The 26830-nt window shown below is 46.4% G+C and overlaps 1 protein-coding gene across 8 annotated transcripts in view; it reads right to left on the reverse strand.

The window, feature by feature from the left end:
• The window catches only part of ZBTB38 (zinc finger and BTB domain containing 38), a 117184-nt gene that overhangs the window by 16981 nt on the left and 73373 nt on the right, over positions 1–26830 (reverse strand). For 6 of the 8 annotated variants that reach the window (XM_082392360.1, XM_082392368.1, XM_082392364.1 and 3 more), the window contains one exon: positions 25327–25431. The gene's annotated coding sequence lies outside the window, so the exon portion shown is untranslated. Of the gene's footprint in view, positions 1–17694; positions 19245–25326; positions 25432–26209; positions 26826–26830 lie in introns of those variants that run through there. The other 2 variants (XM_082392365.1, XM_082392367.1) reach the window with 2 other exon arrangements.

The following is a 26830-nucleotide window of genomic DNA, read 5'->3' on the forward strand; positions in this document are numbered from 1 at the left end:
CTTACGAAAGCTGGCAAACGGGCTTAGGGAGTCTATCTCTGAAGCCCTGAAGCGCTGCGTCCATTTCTTGTCTCCACCAAATTCCACTGACATTTAGAGATGCTAATGTGAAAAGGCATTTTAAATTTGAATGCTGTGGGAACTGAGTTACCAGAATGACCGGGACAAGGGGTCTTGTCCCCTGGAACTTCTCATTTTAGGGGTGAGCTTATCATCTAGAGTTGGTTTCAAAAGCCAAATACCATTTTCTTAAAGGGCCAGCTGATCGAATGGCCCTGTTCCTCTCAGTTGACCTCTACCTGTCAGGGAGGGTGGAGGGAAGAACTGTTGTACATTCTGGCTTCTGAACAACAATGAACCTCCTGCGAGTCACAAGATGGGTTATCCTAAAAAAGGACAGAGACCAACTGCTGCTTTGGTGTTAAACCACCTAAATCCACCTGCCATTGCATCCTTGTTCTCCACCCCCGGCTCCCCCTGTACCCCAGCTTTTGGGGGACTCCTGCAAGACAATGAATCACAGTTTGCATGGACTCTTTCTGGACAAATCAGAAATCGGGCAGAGAGGAGTGAACCAAGAAATGCACATGAAAAGCACCACACACAGTGCTTGGCACACAGCAGGGGTTCGATGAATGCGGGCGGGAATCAGCTTGAGAACTGACGGCGTCCTCCTCACCTGTGACTACGGAGAGAACTGCTTAGGCACACAGCGCGCAGGGCGGCCTTTCAACAGCACAAAGGAGATCCAAGTCAGGCCCTACTTAGAGCCCTTCAGTGGCCACCCCCAGATGTTAGGGTAGAATCCAGACCCCTCGCTGTGGCCTGCGAGGCCCTGCACTGCCCACGGGTCCCAGCCACTCTCCCCAGACTCACCGGTCCCTCTGCCCCGTGCTCTGTGCTCACACTCAGGCCTCCCTGGGCTGACTCCACCTTCCGACTCTCTCCTGGCCCTGCTTCCGGTCCTGCCCCGGGGCTGGCTCACTCATACTTCAGGCCCAGCTCAAATGTCAACTCAGAGGCCCACCCCATCTCTCTATTTGCTCCCGGCTTTACCTGCCCTCGCATCGCCTGGTTTATTTCCTTCACGCCACACAATTATCACAAGGTACTTGCCTGCCTGTTAACTGTCCACTGTACCTGCCAGAAAGTAAACTCCAGGAGGGAAAGGACCTTATTCGTCCCATTCACTGCTGTGTCTCCAGGCCACAGGGCACGGCAGGCACTCGGGAAATGTTTGAAAGCACAGAGACTCACCCTGATGAGAAAAGCGACCTGCACTCCTGGCCCCCCTTATCTGTTCTGCTTGTTTCTCGTGCACAGCACTCCTAACAACCCCAAACACTACGCAATGCGCTCATTATTCATTATCTGTCTGCCTGCTAGAACTTAAGCATCACGAGGGCAGCGATCTTTGATTTTCTGTACTGATGTATCTTAAGCACCTAGAACAGTGCCTGATACATCGCAGGCCCTCAGTAAATATTCATGTACTAAATGAACGATCTGTACTATAAACAGATACACGTTTGTGAATCAGCACTATAGATGGACAGGCACTGGAGTACTGCGAATGACAATTTTCATCTGTGTGAATTCCGCCCAATCAATTCTGAATAAAATTGCTTTCATCTGATACATTTCAGGTTGTAAAGCACTTCACATTAACTTAATCCCCTTCATAATCCTGCGAGGAAGGCACACAAGATGGAGATACTACTACGAACTCACAGGGTTAAATGAGTTAACAGAGTCGGTGCTCACCATATGGAAGCTGTTACTCTCATGCCCACAGTATAGATGTGGAAACTGAACCCAGAGAAGTGCCTCGCTTACAGCCGAGTTGTAATTTCTGAGGGCGGCACCGCGCCCAGCCGCCTGCACTCTGCTGCGTCAGGAGCGTACGCGCACACACAGAGCAGGAGGGGAGTCAGAACAGCTGACTCGCTGTCTCCGGCACAAAATGGCTCTGCACCAAGTTCAAGCTGCAGGCCGGTTGTACAGGATCCCCACTGCGGAAGCCCGCGGCCGGGAACAGGCCCAGGTGAGATTCAAGAGCTAAGGCCGTCGGCGGCAGCCTGCCTGGGTCCCATGCCGAGAAGTCACTGGGAAATGTTGCCTGACATGAAGCAGAATCTGCCAGAGGGGTCCCCAAAAAAGGGCAGCTGAGGATCAGAGTTCAGGCAAGCAGACCCCTGACCACGGGCGGCAGTTCCCGGGGCAACCTGAGCATAGCCAGATGATGGGCCGTGGGCTTGGGGCCCATCACGGCTGGCCGGGTGTACAGTAACGGGGAAAAAGGCATTTACAGGGTGCCAGCCGAACACGGAGTCAGTCACGGTGTTTGCCCCACAGCCCAGAATTTGCTAAACACCCAACGCCAAGGCCTTTACGCTATACTCACATGTTGCCAACTTAAAATCTTTAGTATTAAAAAAAAGTTGATTTTTAACAGTTTGTTGCCAATTCAGTCCAAGCACTCGAGAGACAAAAGCCAAGGACGTGCGCTGCCAGGATTTACTAATCTGAAGCGAATGCATCAGGAAGATGAGTTTTCATTTTCATTTCATTTGGGTACTCACCCACCACGAGTACTTAGATTTACCCTTTCATTATGGGCCTGGGGATGATACGGCCTCAGGGATCACGAGGCTCATGCCGGGGACTTGTCAGGCAGGAGGAAGCATGAGACCAGTGGGGATGAAGCATCAGGGGAGCTCTAGAGGAAGAACATCTCCAGGGTGGGGCCAGCTTTGGGAGCGAGCCTTCTCCATGACAGAGAAAAGAGTCTCCTGGCCGACACGGAGCTGAGGCATGGCCAGTGAGGCTCATTAAGACCCTAAGCCCCAATTCCAGTATCTTTACTAAGGCATATAAGGTCCTCTGTGATTTGACCTCATTTCCTGCCACTCCAACCCACACCAGCCTCCTTTCTGTTCCTTGAATGTGTGAGGATCTTCCCACCTCAGGGCCTTTGCACATGCCGCTTCTGAAGCCAAGAATGCCTTTGCAGCAGCCTATCCGGATCTCTATCCAACAATCCCTTCCCCCTCAATCAGGTGCATCTGTCCTATACTCTCAGCATACTCTTCTTTCACAGTACTTACTACTATTGTAATTAAGTATTATTTGACAAATGTGTGCTTTACCACAAGAGTATAAATTCTGTGAGGGCTGTGAGACTGTTTACCACAGTCTCCCCTAGCTCCCAGTACCACACGTGGCACATAACAGTGCTGATAAACCTTTATGAAATAAATGCAAAAACAAAAACCACCCAAACAGTAAGCTCTCTAGAGCCCACCATACCTGGCACTATTACCAAGCTTTCTGGATCCAGCATTAGGTCAACGCGAACTGCCCTACTATTTGTCACCTATGCTAAAAGGGAGAAACACCTTTGTTGAACATTAAAAAAATCAAAAAGGCTGTTCTGACATTGTAAAAGGAAAAAAGAAAAAACAACCACACACACACACACACACACCCCAACTCTGCTGGCCTGAAGCTGAGCTGGATAAGACAAGCCAGGGCCATCCACTGCTACAAAGTATTTACTGCTCACACAAGTTAAAACAATGAAACACAGCTTTGAAACACTGCAATTGCTTACTATTATTGCTTTGGCTCTAAGACAGGAAAAGAACACTCCTTTAAGCTCTAATGATATGCTTTGTTCTGTTAAAGACAAAACAACAGGCCCAAAATGGAGTTGCTTATGCTAAGCCCCATGTCACCAAACGGAAACTTAACTTAAAGTTTTGGCTCTTCCTGCAAAACAATCCTAAACTAGGTATCAGCTTAAATCAGGAATAGACTGATCGGCACGAGTTAGGTAATCTGCCTGACAACCCCCGTCATCCCCTATAAGGAAAGGAACCTTGCAATAATCAACCCACCTTTTTGCCTAGTATAATTTCCTTGTTCTGTTCCCTTCTTCCAATAAAATCTGTCACCTTGTATAGCTCTTTGCAGCTCCATTCTATCTGCTAGACTGCATGCTGCCTGACTCATGAATCACTAAATAAAGCCAGTAAGATCTTTAAAATGTACTCAGTTGAATTTTGTTCTTTCGCCTTTAAGCTCCAGGGATTTGGCCTTTTGTCTACTGAGTGCTTGGACTGAATTAGCAACAAACTTTAAAAAAGTTAACTGTTTTTTTAAATACTAAAAATTTAAAATTGTCAACATGTGGGTATAGCATAAGGCCCTGGGGTTGGGTGTTTGTAAGGACCCTGCTTCTGTATCTGTCCTCCCTTCAAGCACTCCCAGAGGTGTCCACTCTCTGTAACCACTTTTCAGTTCCTTCCAGTGTTTCCCTCACTCAGCCTCCTCTCGTGAGAAGCTGATCTGGAGAAGGTTCTGGGCTAAGTGAAGCACAGCTGGGCTTGTGGCCTGCTTCTGGGTCCCCAAACTGTGGATGCTTGTGCTTCCTGGTACACCGGTCTGTGACCCACTCCAAAGGCATACACAAGCCCTCTTCCCCCATCAGGCAACCAACAGTAAGATGGAAAAGGCATTGTAATGTGAGCTTATAATGGTGGGTCTCAGCGGAGCCGCACCTCAGGCTCACCTGTGGAACCTCAAGAAGAATATGCGCCAGGTGACACTGTTGACACTGAATCAGTTTCGGGAACAGGGTCTGGGCAGGCAGGCTTGTTGCATCCTGCTGAAAATTACCCAGGTATGTTATGCTCACGAGCTGGTCCACGACTTCTAATTACACTTTGAAGAATCAGGTCACTGTGTCCCCTGCTCGTGTTGGAGCCCCTCTGGGCAGCCTTCCTGAGGACTGCTTTAAAGTGACATCGACAACCCGCCACAAATGCGCCAACATCCCCAACTCGACGCATTCTGTGAAGGAGGAAGTTCACCTAAATATGCCAGCCACGTGCCATGCCCGCAACACCAGACGAGCGCATCCCTGTGCCCGGTACTGTTCTACACACTCCGTACACGCCATCCCGAAGAAACCTCACAGCAACCTTATTCTGCAGATGAGAAAACGGAGACTCAGAGAGACCGTGCAACTCGACCAAGGTTATTTAGCCAGTGAGTGGTAGAGCTGGGATTAAAATCCGGGCAGGGTGACCCCAAAACCACACTCCTCACTGCAGATTCAGGAGCACCAAGAAAGAAAGCACTTAGCTTTTCCAGCTCTTTCTTGGTGTCAAAGGCTCCTATGCTCATGACCCCAGCCTACCTACCAGTGTGTGAGCGCTCTGGCAATCGGTAGCCTGGACTTGAGCAGGGCTGCCATGTGCAGGGGGACAGGTCATGTCCTGCGGTACATTGTGAGGGTAAAGGGCGGGGCTGAGAGCCAGTATGCACTCTGCTCGGCCAGGCATGTACCCTGGTGAGGGCTGCATCCCCCTGCCAGGAGAAGCCATTTCCCTGATATGCACAAAGACTCCATATGGACCACCAGATGGCCCTGGGGTGAACACTTCAGGGAAATTCAGAATTTTCCATAAATTTCTACTTTTATTTTCTCAAGAAAAGTAAACTTCAAAGCAATAGCTGGCACTCATAAATATTATCATTTTGATCCACTTCCATTTCAAGGTAATATTTATCGAATGCCTTACCACCCACCAGTTATTGAGTGTAACACAGGGGCTACCACGAGAAGTGGGCACAGAAGGGGCGGAGGGGGGAGATTAAAGCTACTGAACTAAGAGAGCTGAGGGACCCCAGAGTACTGTATTAGTCCACTCCTGAAACAGGGCTCTCCCAAAGGATAATCTGGGACAAGGCAGCCAATGTCCAGTCTGGCACCATGGCTAAGAGCCTGAACTCTGGTGTCAAGTGGCTCTCGTCACATTCTGGCTGTGACCTTGGGCAAGTTTCTTAAACTCTGCACTTCAGCTTCTTCATCTGCAAAATGGAGCTAATAATAGAATCTACCAGGTTAATGTGAGGATTAAATGATAATACCTATAAAGTGCTTGGCTTAATGTCTGACACGAAATCAAGCTTAATAAACATTCGCTATTATGAGTATTACTATTACCAATTAATTATTATTAGTGGTAAATGTCAGCAGGAGCAAGTATTACCAAGTCTTGGCCCCCAGGCCCCAAATCTAGGGAATGTGAAATTCCTCAACGGCAGGGACAAGTATTCTATTTCACTGTGCGCCCAGGGTTCCCCAGTCCCCACCCCAGTGTTTAATACCCCAGAGGGGCTCATTAACTAATCATTCTTCTTTAATGCAGAGAGCAGTTATTACATCTGAGCCTTAGCTCATAGGTGGGCATTTAGTTACCAGTATCATTGAAATGATTTTCTTTTTTTAGTTGCATCATTTGTTAGCATTTCTTCTAAGCCTATGGAAGAAGGCATTAAAATTTTAAGTAAAAATTATTCATGTTGGCTATTTGCAATTTATTAGCAATTCCAGTAAAAAGCTTGATAGAAAGGAAACTAAAATAATGTTTAAGACAAATACTTAAATCATCTATACATTTCCAGTCTGTGCACTTGTCCTTTTAAGTCAGAAGGTCACTCAAATTTGGCTATGTAAACACGGCCAGGTGCTGGCCGTTTATGGGGTCACGTTCCTATTTTAGATGGCGATATTCTTTTATTTCATAAGAAAGCCTCCCCTGGGGCTTCCCTGGTGGCACAGTGGTTAAGAATCCGCCTGCCAATGCAGGGAACACGGGTTCGAGCCCTGGTCCGGGAAGATCCCACATGCCGTGGAGCAACTAGGCCCGTGTGCCACAACTGCTGAGCCTGCGCTCTAGAGCCCGGGAGCCACAACTCCTGAAGCCCACGTGCCTAGAGCCCATGCTCTGCAACAAGAGAAGCCACAGCAATGAGAAGCTCACGCACCACAATGAAGAGTAGCCCCCACTCGCCACAACTAGAGAAAGCCCGCGCTCAGCAACAAAGCCCCAATGCAGACATAAATAAATTTAAAAAAAAAAAAAAAAAAAAAGAAAGCCTCCCCTGTGTTCTGCTTCATCACCTCTCCTGTCTCTTTAGACTCCTGGCAGACCACATTTGCTCCTTTGCCCTCACACCAAGGAGGTTTTGCGGGGATAAAGTCTTGAGACCTCCTCTCTCTTATTTTAAACTAGGGACCTAATAATATGTCAGTTTGGTTATGATTTATTTTAGAGAACATTTTGATGTTTCAGTATTTTGATTTAAAAGTCTTTATAGTTTATGCCTCAGTTTAATGGATTCATTAGGTTGTGGCTTATTCAGTAAAAAAATTTTTTTAAATTTGGGTTCAGTCTGGGGTTTTGCACATTTATGTGCTGATTTTGGATTCTGGTTCAAGCTTCCACTGAAGTCCCTGATTAAAAGTTTTGACAACTGTCAGAGGTAGTCAGTTGTTCCAAGCTTTCCCCTTCCTGTTCCCGGGGGCCGTCCTTTCTCCTCCTGTAGAGATATCTTTATCCTCAGAGGGTAGAGCAGGGCCCCTGCTTACATACCCCTGGGTTCAAACTCCAGCTCTGCCACTTAGTAGCTGTATGAATTTGAACAAGTTAATTAGCATCTCAAGACTTGTTTTTTTTAAATCTATAAAATGGATATAATAGTGCAACTTAATTCTTAATAGGATTAGAAGAGACAGTCCAGATAAAACCTAGTATCTCATTCTATTGCTCTTTTTCGCCCTGATCATTTCCCATGAAAATTCCAGAAAACAAAACAATTCCTACAACCCTTTTCTCTGGCCCACCTCATTATGATAATAGCAACCAATTTAACGCTTGTTGGTTGAAAGGGTGTTGGAAGCAGGGTAAGTGGGTATTTCCCTGGGGCTGAAGTGGCGAGATGAGTGGCCTGGAGTGTCCCCGTCTTCCAGGGAGCCCAAGCAACTTAGCTCTGGGCAGGCTGGACGGTCAGGAGCTATGGGGCTCAGGCCAGGCTGACGCCCAAAGAAGGGAAGTTAGAAGAACATAATTATGGAAGGTAAGTGCAAAAATAAATATTTAGCAAAATAAGGGACTGTGGGGTAATTCACTAAGCATTCCTATACTAAGGTCTTGGGAGCATATGTTAATAGGGGTACGGTAATGTCATTGAAAGAACAAATAACTCACTTTTAAAGAACAGGTACATGCATCACGATGTAATATAATATCAATAGAGCCAATAACTGTGTATGAACAAATGCAAAATCAGTGACTCTATTATCTTGGGGAGCCCTGCATGCCTTTACACATATTCCCCCAACCCCCTTACCAATCCCACTGTGAAGGATAAGCAGAGAAGAAGAGGCTGGGGTTCTGAACATCCAGAGAGAGCTTCTACCCTCGAGTGGCCTCTCTAGGGCCACAGGTTGCTCTTTCCAGTCTGGTAAAGGCACTGAGCAAGACTGCCCTCGACCGTCATCTTAGCCCTGGATAAGATTATTACTCAGTTTCTTCCCACACAGAAATAGCAGGAACATGGATGTGGCTAGCCTCACCAGTATGAGGAGACAGGGTGGGGGAAGGCAAAGCATTTTTCAGCCCGAGTGCTCTGTTCCCTTCACACCTTCAATCTGTTCCATCCTCACCTCTTGGGGAAGGGGGCCTTGAAGCACCATAAGGTAAGTTATATGCTCTGAGTGGCAATCAATACCAGCAAGAAGGAGAGGGGGCAGGGCAGAGTCCTAGACCAGGAGAGGTGCGGCCGGATGCAGGATACAGGGGGAAGGAGGCCAGAGGGGAAGCGGCTCGGGGCTCCCTCTTGAGGCGGCCTCTGTACTGATGCCCCCTGTCCCCCGCCCCGGAAACAGGACCCTGGCCGTACAGTACCACAACTCTGGGAAGGTCCGGCTCACTGTGTCACTGAGCCTGTCCACTCTGCTCTCCCAGGTGTCATGGGCATAATAATAGGGTTAGAGTCATAAAAGTAAACTCCCCAAGGCAGATCCTACCTTTGAAAGCAGGCAGCCTGTCCTCAAAACATGATCCCTAGACAGAGCCTTTCCCAGGCAGCAACTCTTTCAGGATTGTGTCCTGAGGTTCCTTTACATTTGGTGACCAGAGTCCATTCCCAGTTCACAGTACCATGTCCACAAGACGGTGCTGAGTCCACACAAAGAGATGGTCTTGGGTCTTGAGTAACTGGGAATCTAGTCCCCCAAACCTTTCTAAAAATGGCAGATGAGGGAGCCTCCCTTCAAAACAAACAGACCTTGGGTGTTTTAGATAACAAAAAGCAAAGGGAGCAAGCTTCTTCGTGGAGCGCGCCTTCTAACTCCTTCTTAATTTGCCACAGATGGTTTCTAGAGATCCTGCAGACCAGGGGTGAGGACCACTCCACCCAGCGTGGGAATTTCCTCCTCAGGGGAGCAGTCCTCACGGGGGGCCCTCAACTGTAAACTCTGCCACGCGACAGCCCTTGGAAGGTTTGCATGTCCCTTTCCTGGGCTAAGCATCTCCCATTCCTTTGCTATTCCCTAGCAAAGAGAGTTTTATAAGATGAGGAACTTTAGATTGTTTAGTCCAACCCTCTCATCTTAGATATGAGAAAATGGAGGGACGGAGAAGTAGAATGACTTGCCTAAGGTCTCATGGTGTGACCAAAACAGGTTTCTACACTTCTGGCTCCGCACGCCTTACAATGCACCATACTCCTCAACTGGCAGCTGCTGGGACCCGCTCACTGACAGCAGGACTTCAGAAAGTACCTGACCTCCCTAAGCCTCAGTCTCTTCACATATAAAATGGAGCAAATCCTACACACCTCCTGGGGTGCTGGGGGGATTCAATGGGTACAGGAACACCCATTCAGTGCTAGTGCACAGCAAATAGTACGTGCACGATAACTGATTTTATTTATAATATACAGCATTTTTTTTTTTTGGCATGGAGTTCTTCTTTCTGTTCTCGTGTTCTTCTCCCTCTTTGGCTTCCCAACTTCCAAGACTGAATTTTTTTAACTGATACTCAAAAACTCACTCATTCTGGTCAAATTTAATGGTGTTCACTTGGTCCCTTACCTCTAATCTGTGGGAATATTTTAGAACAATTCCATCTTAAAATATACCTACTGATTCCTTAAAAATGATATGCTGACTCCTGCTCCAGAAACTTTCAGGTAAGTTTAGGGTGGTGATGTCTGTGACAAAAAAGCTGTTTCCTATGTTCTCCTCTGGAGAGTGGCAGAATGTGATTCAAGATCACAAGTGTTATACTGATGATGACTTAGAAAATATTCTTCAATCTATTAGAATAAAAAAGATAAAGCGTCAGCTTCTTCTTTAAAGAGGAAGGAGGTTGAAGCCACACAGTCACGAAGTCACCTTGACCCTGTGAAGAGAAACTCTGGTGTCTTAATACATTAATATGTTTGGAATGGAGACGCTAGGACCTCAGGGTAGGTGAGCTTTTGCTCTGAGACCCAGAAAACCTCAGAGTTGCTGGGGGTGAAATTGCTGGGAATAACCTACGAGTAAAAGAACAAGACATCAAGCCCCTGGAGCTGATCTGTGGTCCCTGGGTTGGTCCTTGGTTACAGGTGACCCAACGCAAAACCCTGACCATTACATTCTCTCAGCTCCATTGTATCAATAAGCACAGCAAGACTAATTTCCAACCATCCTTCTCCTTCCACATTCTCCCTAACTAGCCTGGGCCACTTGTTTTTTCCCATCCCAGCATCCTCAGACCCTGCCGCACTGGGGAATTCAGCCAGCCTGCAACTGTTCCAGTGCCCATATCCGCTCACCCAGAAAAACACCGCCTTCCCCGTCCTGACTGTTCCCGAACGCCAACTTTCTGGACCCAAACGCAGCACAAAGACAAGAACTCCTCGCCTTAGTCCTGTTTAGCCCTATACCATTTACAAATCACTTCCATACACACCATCTCCTCTCCTTTCTCATAACACCCCTGTGGGCTGTGAAATAATATTTCCATTTCAAAGATGAAGATGCTAAAGCTCAGAAAAGTTAAGCCAAAATCCCAACACCACATGGCTTGTAACTGGCAAGGTTGGGTTTTCAACCCTGATCTTGTGACTCTGGGTCACAAATTCCTTCTAGCACACTTAAAAGGAAGACTATATTTATGTGATTCCAAATGTTAGTAAATATAAACCACCATCTCATTTATGATTGATATGTTTAGTGGTTGTGTATTTTTTATGCCAAATTCAGCATCGAATGTGTACTTGCCACTCAAAAAACTACACATTAGCTATTTTTACCAATAAAACCAGTTTTTCCTGATCAGTCGATATACCAGACATACTGCTGACCAAGTGGTCATCTACACGTTCTACTTCATATTCTCTGCCATTTTGCATGACCTGACCACACAGCATCTTGTTTAATTCATTCGGTAAAGTGGGAATGATACCTGAGATGATTATCATGATAGTTAAACGAGGCAATGACTATAGAGACCTCAGCTAGCAAGTGTTCACTTAATGGAATTACATACTGCTACCACCACCACTACTGCTACAACTGCATTACATTCATTAAAACCAAGTAGTTAAAAAAAAAAAAAAAAACAAGTAGTTTTGTTTGCTAAAAAGTGCCTGACGAACCATAAGGCAGCGTGGATACAATGATTCAGAGAAACAGAAGAATGATTTTGTCCCCTCGGCCTTTTTTAATCCTTTCTTTCTTTCCCTTTTCAGCAGCCTCCTGGAGCCCACAGTCCGATGGAGGAGACAAGACATGCAGACAAATAGCTCCTCCATGATGACAGCAGTGCTCTAGTGAGCATGACCAGGGGTCTGGAGCAGGCAGCCTTAAGTTGGGTTTGCGGAAGGTGAGTCAGGGAGGGTGAGGTGGAACCGAGTCTTGAGAGACATGGAGCATTATTTTGGAATCCAAGAGGGAAAAAGGCATTCTATTCTAGGGAAAGGTCGAGCAAAGGCAAAGAAGCAGGAAATGGAATGACGCATTTGGGGAAGGGCAAGGAGGTGGGATGTCTGTGGCATGGGGTGTGGGCAGGGCCGGGTGGGAGATGGAGAGCGAGAGACTGGCAGGGACCCAGTCGTGAAGAAAGCATCGACTTTGGACTCGATCCTCTAGCCCAGTAGTTCTCAACCCTTACCTGCATATTGGAATCACCTATGGGAACCTGAAAACATACCAACAGTCAGGCTCCAACTCGAGATTCTGATTTGTTTGGTCTTGGGTGGATGCTAGGTATTGGGATTAAAAAGAAAAAAGAAAAAAAACTCTCCAGGTGATTCTAACGTGCAGCCTGGACAACGGTGAGTCATTTACGAGATTTGAAGCAAGAATCATGTGACACGTTTGCAGACAGGTCATTCTGGGAACAGTCTGATGAGAAGGATGTCTGGAGGGGATCTGGAAAGAAGGTAAGGAGACAGGTGGGGATGACAAGGAGAGAAAGAAGTGAAAGCGATCTGGATGGAAGCATCAACTAGTTGGACATTGGAGGAGAAAGAAAGAGGGGAGAATGAAGGTTGACACACCAGTTCTGTTGCCCGCATGTGCTATTAACAGGCAGGGAACCGGACCAAAGAGCTGGTTTGGAAGGAGGAGAACGAGTCTGTGCTCCCTCTGAGGAGCCCGCGGAAGACGCAGCTGGCGCTCTCCACCAACCGGCCTCCACGACGGGCCGTGATGCTGAAAGGAAGCTGGGGTGGAGATTCATTGGTGCCGTGCACTGACACATCGGAGGTCGCTGCACACACAAGCGTGGCTAATGCCCAAGGAAAGCGGCTAAAAAGGAAATAGGGCAAAAGAAGGAACTTGAGGACTACCAATACTGAGAGGGTAAATGGATCTATCAGAATCACCTGGAGGCTCTTACTAAAAATTCAGTTTCTTGGTGCCACCCCAGACTGACTGCATCAGAACAGCCACAGGGTAAGACCCCAGGAACTGATTTTTCACAAGTTCCCAGGCACTTCCGAATCAATGCTAGGCTTGACACTGTATCCGTTTCCAAACACTGCCGTAACAAACTACCACAAACTTGGGGACTTAACACAACAGAAATTTATTCTCTCACAGTTCTGGAGGCCAGAGGTCCAAAATCAAGGTGTTGGCAGGGCTGAGCTCTCTCTGAAGGCTCCAGGGGGGAGAGTCTTTCCTTGACTCTTCCAGCTTATGATGTTTCCAGGGTTCCTTGGCTTGCGACTGCATAACTCCAATCTCTACCTTCATCTTCACATGGCCCTATCCTCTTTATGTGTCCCTCTTCTGTGTATCTCTTATAAGGACACTTGTCATTGGATTCAGGGCCCACCTGATAACCCAGGATGAACTCATCTCAAGAGCCTTAAAAAATTTCCATCTGCAAAGACCTTTTTTTCCAAAAAAGGTCACATTCACAGCTTTGGGGATTTAGACATAGCTTTGGGGATTTAGACATATCTTCCAGGAGGCTACCAGACACCACAGCAATAACTCATCTGGGTGGATGGGAGAGGGGACTGGGGGCCAGATCTCCAAGCTAAGTTCCCCAACAGTGGCAGGAAGAGGTGGAAGAAAAAAAGAGAGAGCCATTTCAGGAACTGCTAAGTATACAGTTCCACTTCCGAGTCTCATGTAGCCCTAAGGACCCCAGGCCACTAAGTGTCCAGTGCCTCAGGCCATCTGAAAGTACAGTACAGAAAGGAAAAAGAATCACCACAGTCATGAATTAACAAAATGCTAGACCACATTACCCTCAAAATACAGGCGAGAGCTTTGAGGGGCTGAAAAGGCTTTTAGTTAATTCACTTTCTAAACTAAATGAATTTGATATGAAGCTAGGATTTCATCTCTAAGGTCCTGTGGCCATTTTCTCCTCACCACCTTGGTAGCTTCCAGTCCAAACAATAAGCCACCATGGCAGCATGGGATCGGTTATTTCTACTTTTCAAAATGTTTCCTAGGAGCAGGCAATACTCTCGGTCACCAACATTAAAAAAACATTCAGCTACACCTCCCTTCTCATCACCTACCAGGGTCCCAAAATCTTCACTGAGACTGGCTTGCCCCTCATTTTTACACCGATACATGTTCTACCTTTAAGTTCTACATTTTTACTATTTGTGTCGGCTCCCTGATGCACAAAGGTTGTCTGTCCTCTAACATAGGAATTTCCCTTCTTGGCAACAGGGTTTGCATGGCCAGAAGGTCAATGGGGTTGGGGGGTAGGAATCAGGTACTTTGTTGAGGTTAAAGTCACAGCCAGGGGACCGAAGCCTTCAGAATCAGATTCTTAGTGTGGTCAAAACCACCCCATCATACATCCCTACCGTATAATGTAAAAGGCACATCCCTCCCCAGCGTCCACCCCTGAGACCGTCCCAAAGTACCCCGCCTAGTTAGCAAGTCCACAAGGACCAATCTCTATGCAAGCCTGTCTCTGTGCTTCACCACGGTGCCTACAGCAGTGCTCCCCAAACATTAGCGTGCAGGAGTGAGCTGGGGATCACGTGAAGCGCATTTTCCGACACAGTGGGTTATGTGTGCGGGGTCCGTCTTCCTTTATGTCAGGGTGGTGGTGGCAGAGGTACACAACCAAGTTTAAGGTTTAAGGAAACCAAGTTTCCGTATCCACTGGGGAAATGACAAGAGTTATAATGGCGGTGATGACGATGCCAATGACAATAAGAGCTGGTATTTACTGAGCACTTTCTACATGCCAGGCCCTGTGCTAAGTAAGTGCTTTGCAGACATTATGACTCACTTAGCACCAAGAGAGCTGACGAAAATGAGAGTGATTAAAAGATGTTTAGAAAAAAGGGAAGGCATTATAAATTCCAGGATGTGCGGAAGGTCAACAGAGTGTCAACGGAGAGAGAGGACAATTCTCACACTGTCCCAGCCTAGGACGAGTTAGGAAGTTGCTAACTGCCTGATATTTCAGAAAGCAACCTTGGGCCAAGCAGGTCAATATCAGAGACCAGGTATATCAAGATATGCCCGCTGTCCTCTGCTGTCACCCCATGGCCCAATACCATCCAGGTTAGCCTCTGCAGGCTTGGCTCCATTCAGCTGTCCTGGGAGTGACATGGCCGGGTAAGGAGGGGCTTCCATTGGTGGGTCCTTCCTGTTCCATCCTGAAATGGGCACACTGAGCGCTGGGCAGCTTAGTCAAGGCTGTTCTGTCTGATGCCTCTCCAGGTGTCCTCCGACATACAAGGTGTGTTCTGCTACTGCAAATCACTTTGCCTGTATGAGACGGACACGCTTCATATCCAGAGTAGCTCCTTTATTTGCTGTGACATGGAGAAGGTTCAACAGCCATGAATTTTTCTTGGGCTGGGTCTTGGAGAGCTCCACGCCCAATGCTCTGCAGGAAGACTGGGCAAGCTGCCACTGAGGAAACCCAGCCTGGTGGATGGAGTCAGATGGTGTAGCTCTGTAACTGCCGTGCAGAGCAGCAGTCCAGAAGCTGAATTCGGCCTGCAGACCTGTTTCATTCAGCCCCACAGTATTTTAAAACGTTTTAATGCCCTCCAGTTTGCCACGATCTAACCATTCTATCTTCTTATACCCAGCCCACACTGAACATTCATATTACCTTCCTGCCCCTGGATGTATCTGAATTTTAGACCCTAATCTATAACATAAGGATAGATCACTTAAGCCTGGAACATATCAATCTCCATACAGTGATTCATAGCCCTCCTAAAATGTAAATGGTGAGATATCAGTATTCAAGCTTTCAAAACTACCGAAGTACTCCATCTCAATGAAGAAGAGGTGGTGGGAAGCCTCAACACGGAATATATTTGGGTCACATAATATTTCTTCAGGATCCCTCCAGTTTGTTCATTCCCATGTGGGAAATTTCCTACTGAGTCCTGGGGGACAGAGGGGCAGGTATCAAACTCTCCACTTTGCTTCAAAGTCAAATTTGTTTAAAATTTTTATTTATTTTTTTGGCTGTGCCGCACGGCTCGCAGGATCTTAGTTCCCTGACCAGGGATTGAACCTGGGCCCTGGCAGTAAAAGCACTGAGTCCTAACCACTGGACCGCCAGGGAATTCCCTAAAATCATTTTAATGATACAGTGTGCTCAAGCTTCGAGAAGGAGAATGATAACTCCTAATCAGCCCTCCACACAATCAGACTCACACTCTCAGAGGCACCCAGCTCTCCATTTTAATAGAGCGTTCGGTTCCATATTCAGCAGAAGCAGGTGATGTAACGAGGGAAGCAGTAACTGCTGAGAATGCACAGCTGCTCAGTGGGTCAGAGTATTCTGAATTGATACCATGCTCCGTCACAGCGTCACAGAGACAACAACGGTTCGAGAAACTAGATCACAGAGATGGAGCCTGGAGGTCAAACAATGGGGTCAACACAATAAAGCATATCCAGCAAGATCACAAGTGTCCTCAGGGAATCTCAGAGAACTATTCAATGGAACAATGGCGGTCAAGCCAAGGAAGCAAACCCCGCTCTAGAGACGTTGAGGGGGCTGGTGCAGAGCCGACCCAGTTGGTCTGGAGAGCGGTCTAAGCATCTGTCACGCTGGGGGGGACCCTCCTGGAGAAGAGCTGCTAACGCTCTTTTTTTTTTTTTTTTTTTAAAGCTATACTTTATTTTTTTATTTTATTTCCTTGTTGGCCACGCCATGCGGCATGCAGGATTTAGTTCCCAGACCAGGGATCCAACCCACGCCCCCTGCAGTGGAAGCAAGGAGTCTTAACCACTGGACTGCCAGGGGGAGTCCCGAGCTGCCGGTGCACTTGCCCAGCTCTACCACGCCTCTTCCCCACCATCAACAGACAGCCCCACATTCACAGTGGTTCCCCACCTGGATCCAGACACAAAATGCCAATGCACAGAGATCATTTTTATAGACCTGGGCTCTCAGATATTTACTTGAGTCCACGTACATACTTTCCTTGCACACACATTTCCTTCTCCTCTGTTTTCCACAATCCCTCCTCCCATGTTTTCCATCATTTCTCTTCCACCTCCCCTTTTTCCAGTTTGAAGCCACTGCTGGCAATACCGCAATCTCTGGAAAGAGGCCAGGCATGACAGCACAGATCTCTGAGGCAGCACGGGATTGTGAAAGTCACCTCAAACTAGGATTCAGGAGATGCAGGTGACTGGCAGGGGTGTCAAGCTAGCCCACCGGCCAGTTTGACATACAACCAGAGGCAAAGAAGCTTTTCTGTACTGCGGAAAGGCCACAAAAACTCTGGCCAGACACACAAATGGATGCACGACGGTTTAGACAAAAGAAACTGACTGGGGAAAACTGTTGGGCAGGGATGGGGGGCGGGGGAGGGAAGAGTATGAAAGGAACTAAGTTCCAGTTGGCTTTTGCCAATTTTACCCCCCAAAGAAATTTGATTAAAACTAAATGAAGGTTTCTGGCAGTAGATATCCAAATAGTTTCCCTGCTCACCTGTTTCAGACTGAAATTATCTGGGGCTGAGGCGAACAGGGAGCAATTACATCAATAAATATGTTGTCTGCATTTAAAAAAAAAGTAAAATTCCCCAAACAAACCCAAACCCACTGTAGATAAAAACCCACAATAGACTGTTTAGAAAAATTATGCTTTAGATACACTGATCTAAAAAAAAAAAAAAAAAAAAAACATCTAAAGAACAGGCTGTTCTGTAGAACAGCTCGAGTTTCTGCCTGTGCTTTCATTTTAGAAAACAAATGCTCATAGACTCCACAGGGGGAGGAGTTAACACAGGGATTCAAACTCACAGAAAATGGCCACCGGGTTTTAGAAACCTGAACGCAACAAACAGGGGCACTCTGGGGACCTTCTGGGAACACAGGGCACTTACCTTTCACAAGAGTCATTGTCTAGAGACAGATATAACCTCTTTTTCCGACCAGCAACATAAATCATGGCCTCCGAAGTATTTGTTTGCTGAACGCCACAATGACTAATCACCCGACTTTTATTTTCCTCCCTGAGTCAGGAAACCTCATGGGGGGAAAAATAGGTCATTTTTAATGGAAGGTAGCTGCTAGGATTGGATGTAAGACTCCCGTTTAAGCTTCATAAAAGAGAAAAAATTAAAGGCCTCGAAAAGTATTTCCTAAAATAGAGAGACGCGCAAATCATCTTATTGCAAACGCCTATCATTAAATAGAAAAGAAAGTCTTAACACAGATCATTCGAACATGGTACAAAGCTCCTGAGTGATTTCCTGAAAAAAACGTCAAAAAACAAAGATGAATATTAAGAATATTAAATAAACAACAAAACAAGGTAAGAACTCACTTCGTAGTGCATATTCATTTAGAGAAAATAACGTTCTCCCAGGTAATTTCTGAGAGAATATTTCACTCTTTTTCTGTGCAAAAAGTCAACTTGCAGGGTACAGGGGCTAAAGAAACTCCAGAATTGCTAGACCTTGAAAGGAAAAACTTTAAAGGTCAGGGTTTTTTTTTGTTTTTTTTTTTAACCTGATTTAACACAGCACCCGGGGTAGGCCAGTTCTCTAACATCTGAGTAAAACCCCATTCGCGGCTTCATTTCACTGCCACGTCATCACTTTTTCCATGTATCCCAGTGCCTTCTGCTTCCTCAAAGTGGTCCTCCCACCCCTTCCCGTTTTAAAGCAAAGGTGGAACGTGCATTAGTGCAAAGGAAAGGGCAGAACACACGACACGAGGAATCTGCAGCAGGCACCCGGGACGCAGCTGTGACTGGCTACTGCCACTCGCATGAGCACCAAGGGCCACCCGAGACCTTGGCACCCCTGCTCTCCGAGTTCGGGTCAAGGACCACAAGACCAGAATAAATAGGTCTATGCAGGGACAGACCAGAATGCCGAGTAGGTTTTGAAAACAGAAAATCCTCACTTTGGTCTAGAAGCGAATCAGCATTCTATCAGAACTAATCAGAAATCTCCATGCTTGCATGAAAAAATGCTTATACGTTTGGGGAGACTGATTCTGAACGCCAGTCTCTCTTGCCTGGTAAGATAATAAATTCAGCTTTGTTTTTACTGAATCGCTGCTCTTATTATCTAGTGGTAATCAACCCTGCAAATAATCAGAAGTTGTTCTAACACACGAACAGGAAAACTAACACAAACAAAACGGGACCTAGAAACAACATCCAACTCACAAAGCAGGAAGTGGCAGCTCCTATCTCTCTCACCTGGCACAGAGCCGGCCTTCAGGGGTTACTGAAATAACCCCAGGATGTCCCTGTAGCATTTGTACAGCCACTGGATTTCTCATGACAACAGGGCACCCTGCGATGAACACGCACATAGGCATGGCCAGCAACATGGGGTGTGCGAGCTGGGTCTTCCTCTTCATACTCCCTGAGAAAATGTTTCATTCCTCTCGAAACTACATTATGGTAGACCTCAGCGATTTTCATTTAAATGAGAGAGGGAAAATGCTTTAAAAAACAGGAGACAGGGCTTCCCTGGTGGCGCAGTGGTTGAGAATCTGCCTGCCAATGCAGGGGACACGGGTTCGAGCCCTGGTCTGGGAGGATCCCACATGCCACGGAGCAACTGGGCCCGTGAGCCACAATTACTGAGCCTGCGCGTCTGGAGCCTGTGCTCCGCAACAAGAGAGGCCGCGATGGTGAGAGGCCCACGCACCGCGATGAAGAGTGGTCCCCACTTGCCGCAACTAGAGAAAGCCCTCGCACAGAAACGAAGACCCAACACAGCCATAAATAAATAAATAAAAGAACGTGAATTTCTTTAAAAAAACAAAAAAACAAAAAAACAGGAGACAGCCTTCTGCCTCTCCCAGATCAAAAAGAAGTGTTCTTCATTACCTTAGCTGACAAGAATCCAAGGGCTTCGATGGGACGGAAAGTGTGCACTGTAGTGTCCTTTTAGCAATGTCTGTGAGAAGCCCAGCAGGCACGATAGGCTGCTCTCCCCAACAGAATAGTCGTAGAGTGCCGGTGCCTCCTTAGGCTTTGCTTACTGACTGCCGCCTCCTGCTCTCCTGATAATCTGCCTTAGGACAGGACCTACCTGTTTCTGCAGACAGCGTACCAGACGGGCAAGGGACACTGGCTTCTGTTCCCTGTCTGCCACTAGCGGTGTGACCCTGAGCAAATCCTATGACTTCCTTGCACTTCCGTTCCCTTATGTGGAATGCGAAGAGGTTGGGCTAGTTTATTTCTAAGGCTCTTCCTAGCCATAAAATTTCAAACCGTGATTCCCTACCTCCCATTTTGTCACCTTTTGATTGATTCCCAGCCAGTAAAAATCCTTATTTCCTCCAAAGCAGACAATCTCTCTCACTCTTAAGTTCATGCACTTTCCTCAAAAGCGTATGGGGTAAAGGCAGAACCTGAGGTCTGGCCAGTACTAGTATCCCTTCGAGGACAGTCGGAAGAAGCTCTGCAATCCGGGACCCCTGGCATGCCTCAGACATGGAGTTACCATATGCTCGCTTCAGCACCTCTGCTTAGGGGCCTTTGCCATCATTGAGCCAAACCTTCTCCAGTTACAGCTGAGGAAATCAAGCCAGCAAAGTTACATGCCTTTCTTTCCCAAAGTTGCACAGTGGGTCACGGGAAGAACTGCCAAGCCTCCAGACCGGTCTCGTACACGGTGGTCTTTTGACCTCTCCCCAGACCCCCTCTGCAGGGCTCTGGGCTCCTTCCCTCACCCCCTGTAGACTTCCTCAGGGTCTCAGAGGGTAATCAACAAACACTTATTGTGCACCTCCGGGCAATCCCCTAAGGAACTGTTTTAAACTTCCAAAGTGACAGCGCACTCTGGGAACACTCAGCCCCACACAGGGACAGGGATAGCTATAGCAAGACACAAATCTTGATCTTATCAGTGCAGAAATCCATTGGTGTCTTCACTCTAAAAGAAAAGCCTGCAGCAGCACTTGGATGGTAGATAAGAATAGGTGACAAAGATAGGGAGGGCCCACGAGGGTGGAGTCCTGATCTGATACCTGGCACACAGTTCATATTTGTTGAACTAACTCAAGTTTGCACGTTACCTTTGTCCATTTGCTTCTTGTCAAAAATTCTGAGGTTACTGTAATACCAGGGACAAGGGTCTCTAAGCCACAATCAGGAACAATGATCTATTTCATACTCTCAGTATGTGTCTGGGGAAACTACCCGGGGTGTGGAGAGAGGAGGCTGGACTTTGGAGCCAGATAAGAGCCCAGGGTGTGAAAATCTCATCTCTACAACATCTGCCACATTACAGAACCTCTTTGCCTCAATTTCTACCACACCAGGTTATTTGGAGATTGTAATAAGATGGCTGAGATAAGGCACATAAGGTATAGAATGGACTTCATGAAATTCAGTTCTGTCTTCTCTCCTCAAGGGCTATGGGTATAGACGGAGAAACCCTGATTCTAGGCAAGGCTCCAGGACATTGGCATCCTGCTCCAAAAGAAGCAAACCATCAATGGAATGCCAACAGTTATAAAATGACTCAGTATAGTTTTTTAATAAACATATCCCCATTGAGTCATCTGATTTGTAAATTACGTACAAGGAACGTAAAGCGCAATTTACTATACACAAGTCAAATATGTTTTATATTCTCCATACATAGCTTAACATCAAGCATGTATATATGTCTCAATCCTTTCCTGTGAATAAGCAAAGAAGAGAGCTGGGACTAGGAGGTGAAAAAAGGATAAATTATTCTCTCATCTATAAAATGAGGTTGGGAACAACGTGAACTAAAAATTATATGATTCCAAGATGCGGAGAACAAAGGATATATAATGACACAGATGTTTATCAACCAGAAGACACAGAGTCAGATAGACAAATGCATCAAAATATTTTAATGGCGTGATTGTGCACTGTTACTGCCATTAAATATATTATTGGTAACAACATTTAAAGTTACACTGGTTTTGCAAACTCTGGGCATAGCGACAGGGTGTCACCACTTACTCTGCAGGGAAAAGAAGATGATTTGGGGGCTGTATGTCACCCAGTACTGCCGCGGATATACCGCGGATGGCGATAGTGGGGTGCGATAAGACCACCGTTCCTTGACATCTGGGATCCATGTGTTTTTATCTCATTGCAAATATAATCCGTAAACATGAATAACACAAATATAAGAATTCTGAGCACAGGCATATCTCTACGAAATTGAAATCAGCCTATCAAGTCTCAGGTTTACACCCTTCCTCTGCTTCCTAGAAACTGGCATTTGTTAACCTTCATCACAGCAGTGCTTGTTTAAAATGAAGATTCTCAGGGGTCCCACCTGAAATTTACTGAATTCGAATCTCTGTGCTAGGGACCTGGGAACCTACATTTTAATAAATTCCCCAAGGGGATTCTTATCCGTACGAAATTGCTGGTCACTTGAACTCTCACAGGATAGGTTAGCTATCGTGGGAGGTATGTTCTTTCCATGACAAAACTAACACACTAAAATAAATCATAAAGATAAGGCTTTGGGTATAGATGAATATTATGCAAAAATATATATACCTAAAAAAAGTTGTAAGGGGAAGGGAATCAGCATTTATTAATTGCCTACTACGGTATAGATCCTGACCAAATTATATATTACTCAATCTTCAAAATAATCCTATTTGAGTTATGGATGGAAAAAGTTAGGCTTAGAGAGTAACTTTTCTGAAGTCACAACCCTGGAAAATGGCCCAGCTAGGTTGTGAAACTAGATTTATCTAACCCCAGCCTTCTCATTCCATTGTACTAAGCTCATATGCCCATGAAAACACACACACACACACACACACACACACACACACACACACACACACACACTCTCTCTCTCTCTCTCTCTCTGTCTCATGTCATACAACAGCCATATGGTAAAAGGCAAAATACAAATTTAATTACTGTTAGAAACCTTTGCGTCAACAGAAATGTAGTTTTTAAAGAGCTTTCTATCAACGGATCGTCTTTGGTCGATCTGTTGACAACAGAATAAAGTGGATGACTACCATTAAAACCACATTTAACAGCCTGAATTTTAGTAATCAGAAATGTGTTTTGGGGCTTGCAAGGATCAAATTTAACAGTGACTCTTAATTTGCACAAGCTACAAATTTTTTGCAAATGAAACCACTTGATATTCATTCTGCAAGGAAAACACCAACAAAGGAAAGGAAAACACCAACAAATGTGTGATCTACCGCTTGTCAAACCAATGGCCCTCCTGGGCCTCATCCCGCCTCCTCCTGCGTCTAACACTCCAGGCTCCCTCCTCTGGGAAACACCCTTCTTCTGGCTTCTGGAGCCCTCTTCTCTTGTTCTTCCTCACTCTCTTGCCAGACTTTTCTCTAGGTCCTCCCTAGGTCCTTCTTTTCTCATAAGGCTCCACCCTCAAGCTTTGCCTCCCTATAGTCTCCCACCGGAAAAATCTCTTCTCTCACCTCTCGACTTTTTCTCACAACCCAGTGTCTCCCAAACTAGCCCTGGCCTTCCTCCAGGGTACAAAGTCCCTGATCGTCTGGGGGACATCATACTTCAACACTTCAAACTCAGCCCCTCACCTCCTTCCAAGTATCTTCATGGGTACCGCTGCTTTGGAAATCTCAATGTCAACTTTAGCTATTTCTTCTCTACTCAGATTTCCAATTGAGTAGATTGGAAATCAGATGTCAGATTGTGTCAGTTTTTCCCTTTGCGTCTGTTCCTTTCCTGTTTCACTGCTATCACCCATTTCCGGTCTTCCCTGAGTTCCCCCCAACCCTGTCTTTTCCTTGGTGGACGGTGGTACTTGTCTTAACTGGTCTCCCTGTCTCTCGTTTCTGCCCTGCCTTTCCTTCCGATCTCATAGTAGGTACTCGATAAATATTTGCTGTAACATTTATAGAATTCCTAGAAGTTTGCAAAGCACATTCATACTCAACATCTCCTTTGTTCCATTTGGAGCTTAAGTTTATTACAAGTAGCATTCAAGGCTTACAATCTGATTTCTGTTACTTAATGCAATCATTGGAGCTACCTCTAACTCTGTACCTTGTAAATTAAAGTATCTCTTAAATTGCTTTACTTCTGAACATTCAGTGTCTTGTGTGGCCTACAAGCTAAAAGAGGAGAGCATTTCAAGTCAAAGAAAGCCCCCTTGCCAAACTGCTTTCTCCTCTGCCGATAGGTTAAGTGGACAAAGAAAAGGCCTCTATGTAAAGGTGACAGTAACAGCAGAATCAAAAAATTAAAAGAAATTCCTTTCTGAAGATTTTAAAAAAGATTTTCCTACTTATCCAGTTGGAATCCTATTTATGGGTTAATCTCCAACATCCTTGCAGCCAATACTCTAGCACGTTAACAGAAAAATTCTAATAGTTGAACGATAATTCCTTGCTAAGAGAATGCGCATGACCATTATCTTGACTGTAAAAACATAGTCATATGTTTGGTCTTGAATACCCAAGTAAGTGCCTTGTAGGAGCTCAATAAACATTTGTTGAATGAACAAATAAACAAATGAATTCAGAGAAGCCCTTTACTATTGTTTATAAATTGAAAGCGTATGTATTCACAGGTGGATGGAAATGTATGTCAAATTTGAATAAAATGAAAACTTGCATTGAAGGGCCAGAACTATGATGTATCAACTACTCTGGTCTCTTCTGGATCCGCTCCAACTGACTGCCGGGGAAGCAGGTGAAGGGGAGAGGAGCTAATATCAGGCATTGCCCACCTGACTCCACCTCTCTGGAGTTAAGGTTATAAGCTCCTAGAGGGCAAGCACTTTCCCTTGAACTTCATGGTCCTAGCGTTGTGCTTTACATACCGAATGTGCATCCTAAGTGTGGTCTGAGATACAAAGCACTCTATGACCTGCCTGCATTTTCACATTTCAATCCTTCACATCTCTTCTTCCTTATTTCACAGGGGTATTGTGAGGAGTGAGTAAAAACACAGCACTTAAAGCCCTTAACACACTGCCTTGCACTCACACACAGAAGTGCTTGATAAATGGTAGTTGTTGTTATCACTATCTGGGGCCCTCTCTATGCCTCAAAGGTGAAGTTTGGTGTTCTGGGCTGTCAATACTCATCTGTGCAAACAGTGTGTGTCCCGGGGGCGGGCCCTTCACGCTTGTATCCTCAGCGCCTAGCACAGTGGTCACCTGCAGCAGGCCCAGAAGCTGACTGTATGACTGAGCAATCGAGATGCGAGCTCCAGGCCTGTCCCCACCCAGCCCACTGGGTCTCTCTGAAAAGTCATTTAACCTCTCTGGGCCTCAGTGACGTCGGTGGGTCCTTCCGGCCTGAAGAAGAGACCTACAGAAGCTCCCACGACAGTCACTGGCAGAACTGGAATGAGAAGCCCTTAGTTCCCCCTTCATGTCTCCTTAACAACAGCTTGCCTAAATGTCACTGTCACTTTGTAATCCCCAAACCTGGTGGATCGCTGGCAACAAATCATAAGCTCCTTGGGAGTGGTTCAGTCCCTCAGAAAAAAAATTTCCTATTTCATGTAGAGTACGGAGAGATGCAAATTCAGTTACCTCAGTTAGAACAGAGCAGGCTTAACAGAGTTAGTTTCTCGTGCTTTGGAAGAAATCACTTGGAAATCCTTGGTTCTGAGTCCTCCATCTCCACCACATCGAGATCTAAAACGAAGAAAAAGAGCAGTGTCCCATAACTGGGTGCCAGGACTGAATATATCAGCAACAAAAGTGATTGCAATTAGCCTGTGTACTGAACACCTACTGTAAGTAAAGCACTGGGCAAAGTGATTGACACATGCGACTTCATATAGTCCTCACAGGAGAAATTCCCCCATTTTTACAGCTACGTAAAGAGGCTCTGAAAGGTCACGGAATCTGTTCAAGGTCACAGAGCTAGTTTATGTTAGACCTGGGACTTAAATGCAGGTTCAACTGATTCCAAATCCTGGGTTATGAACCTGTTAGTCAGGGTTTAGAAACTTTTTGACAGTGACCCACCGTTTTTAAAAATCATGTTATATAAACTGAAACCCCAAAGCCTAAAAAACAATGCTTACTCTTATTATGTGCAATGCACTCCGATATTTTCTATTCTATTCTATTATTTTTTATATTGCATTATATATTCTATATCTTCAAAAAAATCCGGTAGTAACCCACTAAACTAATTTCACAATCTCCTAATGGGTCTCTACTCTTGTTGGAAAAACACTACACTCAGAGATAGTACCTCACCAGAAGTTTCTCTGAAACGGCGGACTTAATCCTCCTATGCTTTTTAACCATGAGAACCTGACCTAGCAGTTGAGCTTCATAATTAGGAGAAAACTCTTTAACCTTTAAAATATGTATAAAGCACCGTAATACGTATCATCCATAATGGATCCTTAGAAGAGATATTCAGTTTGGGCCAAAGTCCAGAATGGAATTAGTCACTTACCTATAGCAGAGGAGTTATAAAGTGGCACCGCGGACAGACTAAAATCTCAGGTGATTTATAATATACCCTGCAAAGAAGTGGCTAACAGCGGGCGGTCGTGTTGTACCAATAGAAGAGACCTAACTACTGCCGAAGTAGGAGGCTGAGATTGCAAGCCCCTGGGGGCAGGGCCCTGCCTTTGCACGTCCCCTTCAATGCCAGGGGCTCTGGTGTTCGACCAAGTAAATGCTCAGGTTCCCGATGGGTCAGGACCGGGGTCCAAGTCGCAGTCCGGGAGAGGGGAGATGCGGCTGTTAGCGCAGTTCCCGAGCCTGCTGGACCGGCGCCCGTCACGTCCCCAGCCCTTGGGTGTGCATCTGTCCCCGGCCCCCCGCCTTCCAGCACAGCCGCGCAGATGGGCCACTCGCTGCGGCGTAACGTGCCCGACCCTGCGGCTGGACCCCCTCCCCCAGGGCGCGGGCCCGGGCGTCCCGGCACCTGCGGGCGCCGGGTCGCCGTAGCAGCTCGGCTCTCCGACGTCCGCGGAGCTCCCAGCCCCGCGCCAGCGTTTCCCGGCCGGGTTTCGAGGCTCCCTCCTGGGAGAAGAGGGGTCGGGCCGGCCGCGTCTCGCCCACCCGTCCC

This window comes from Balaenoptera borealis (assembly GCF_965194805.1).
Source record: "Balaenoptera borealis genome assembly, chromosome: 5".
Classification (NCBI taxonomy): domain Eukaryota; kingdom Metazoa; phylum Chordata; class Mammalia; order Artiodactyla; family Balaenopteridae; genus Balaenoptera; species Balaenoptera borealis.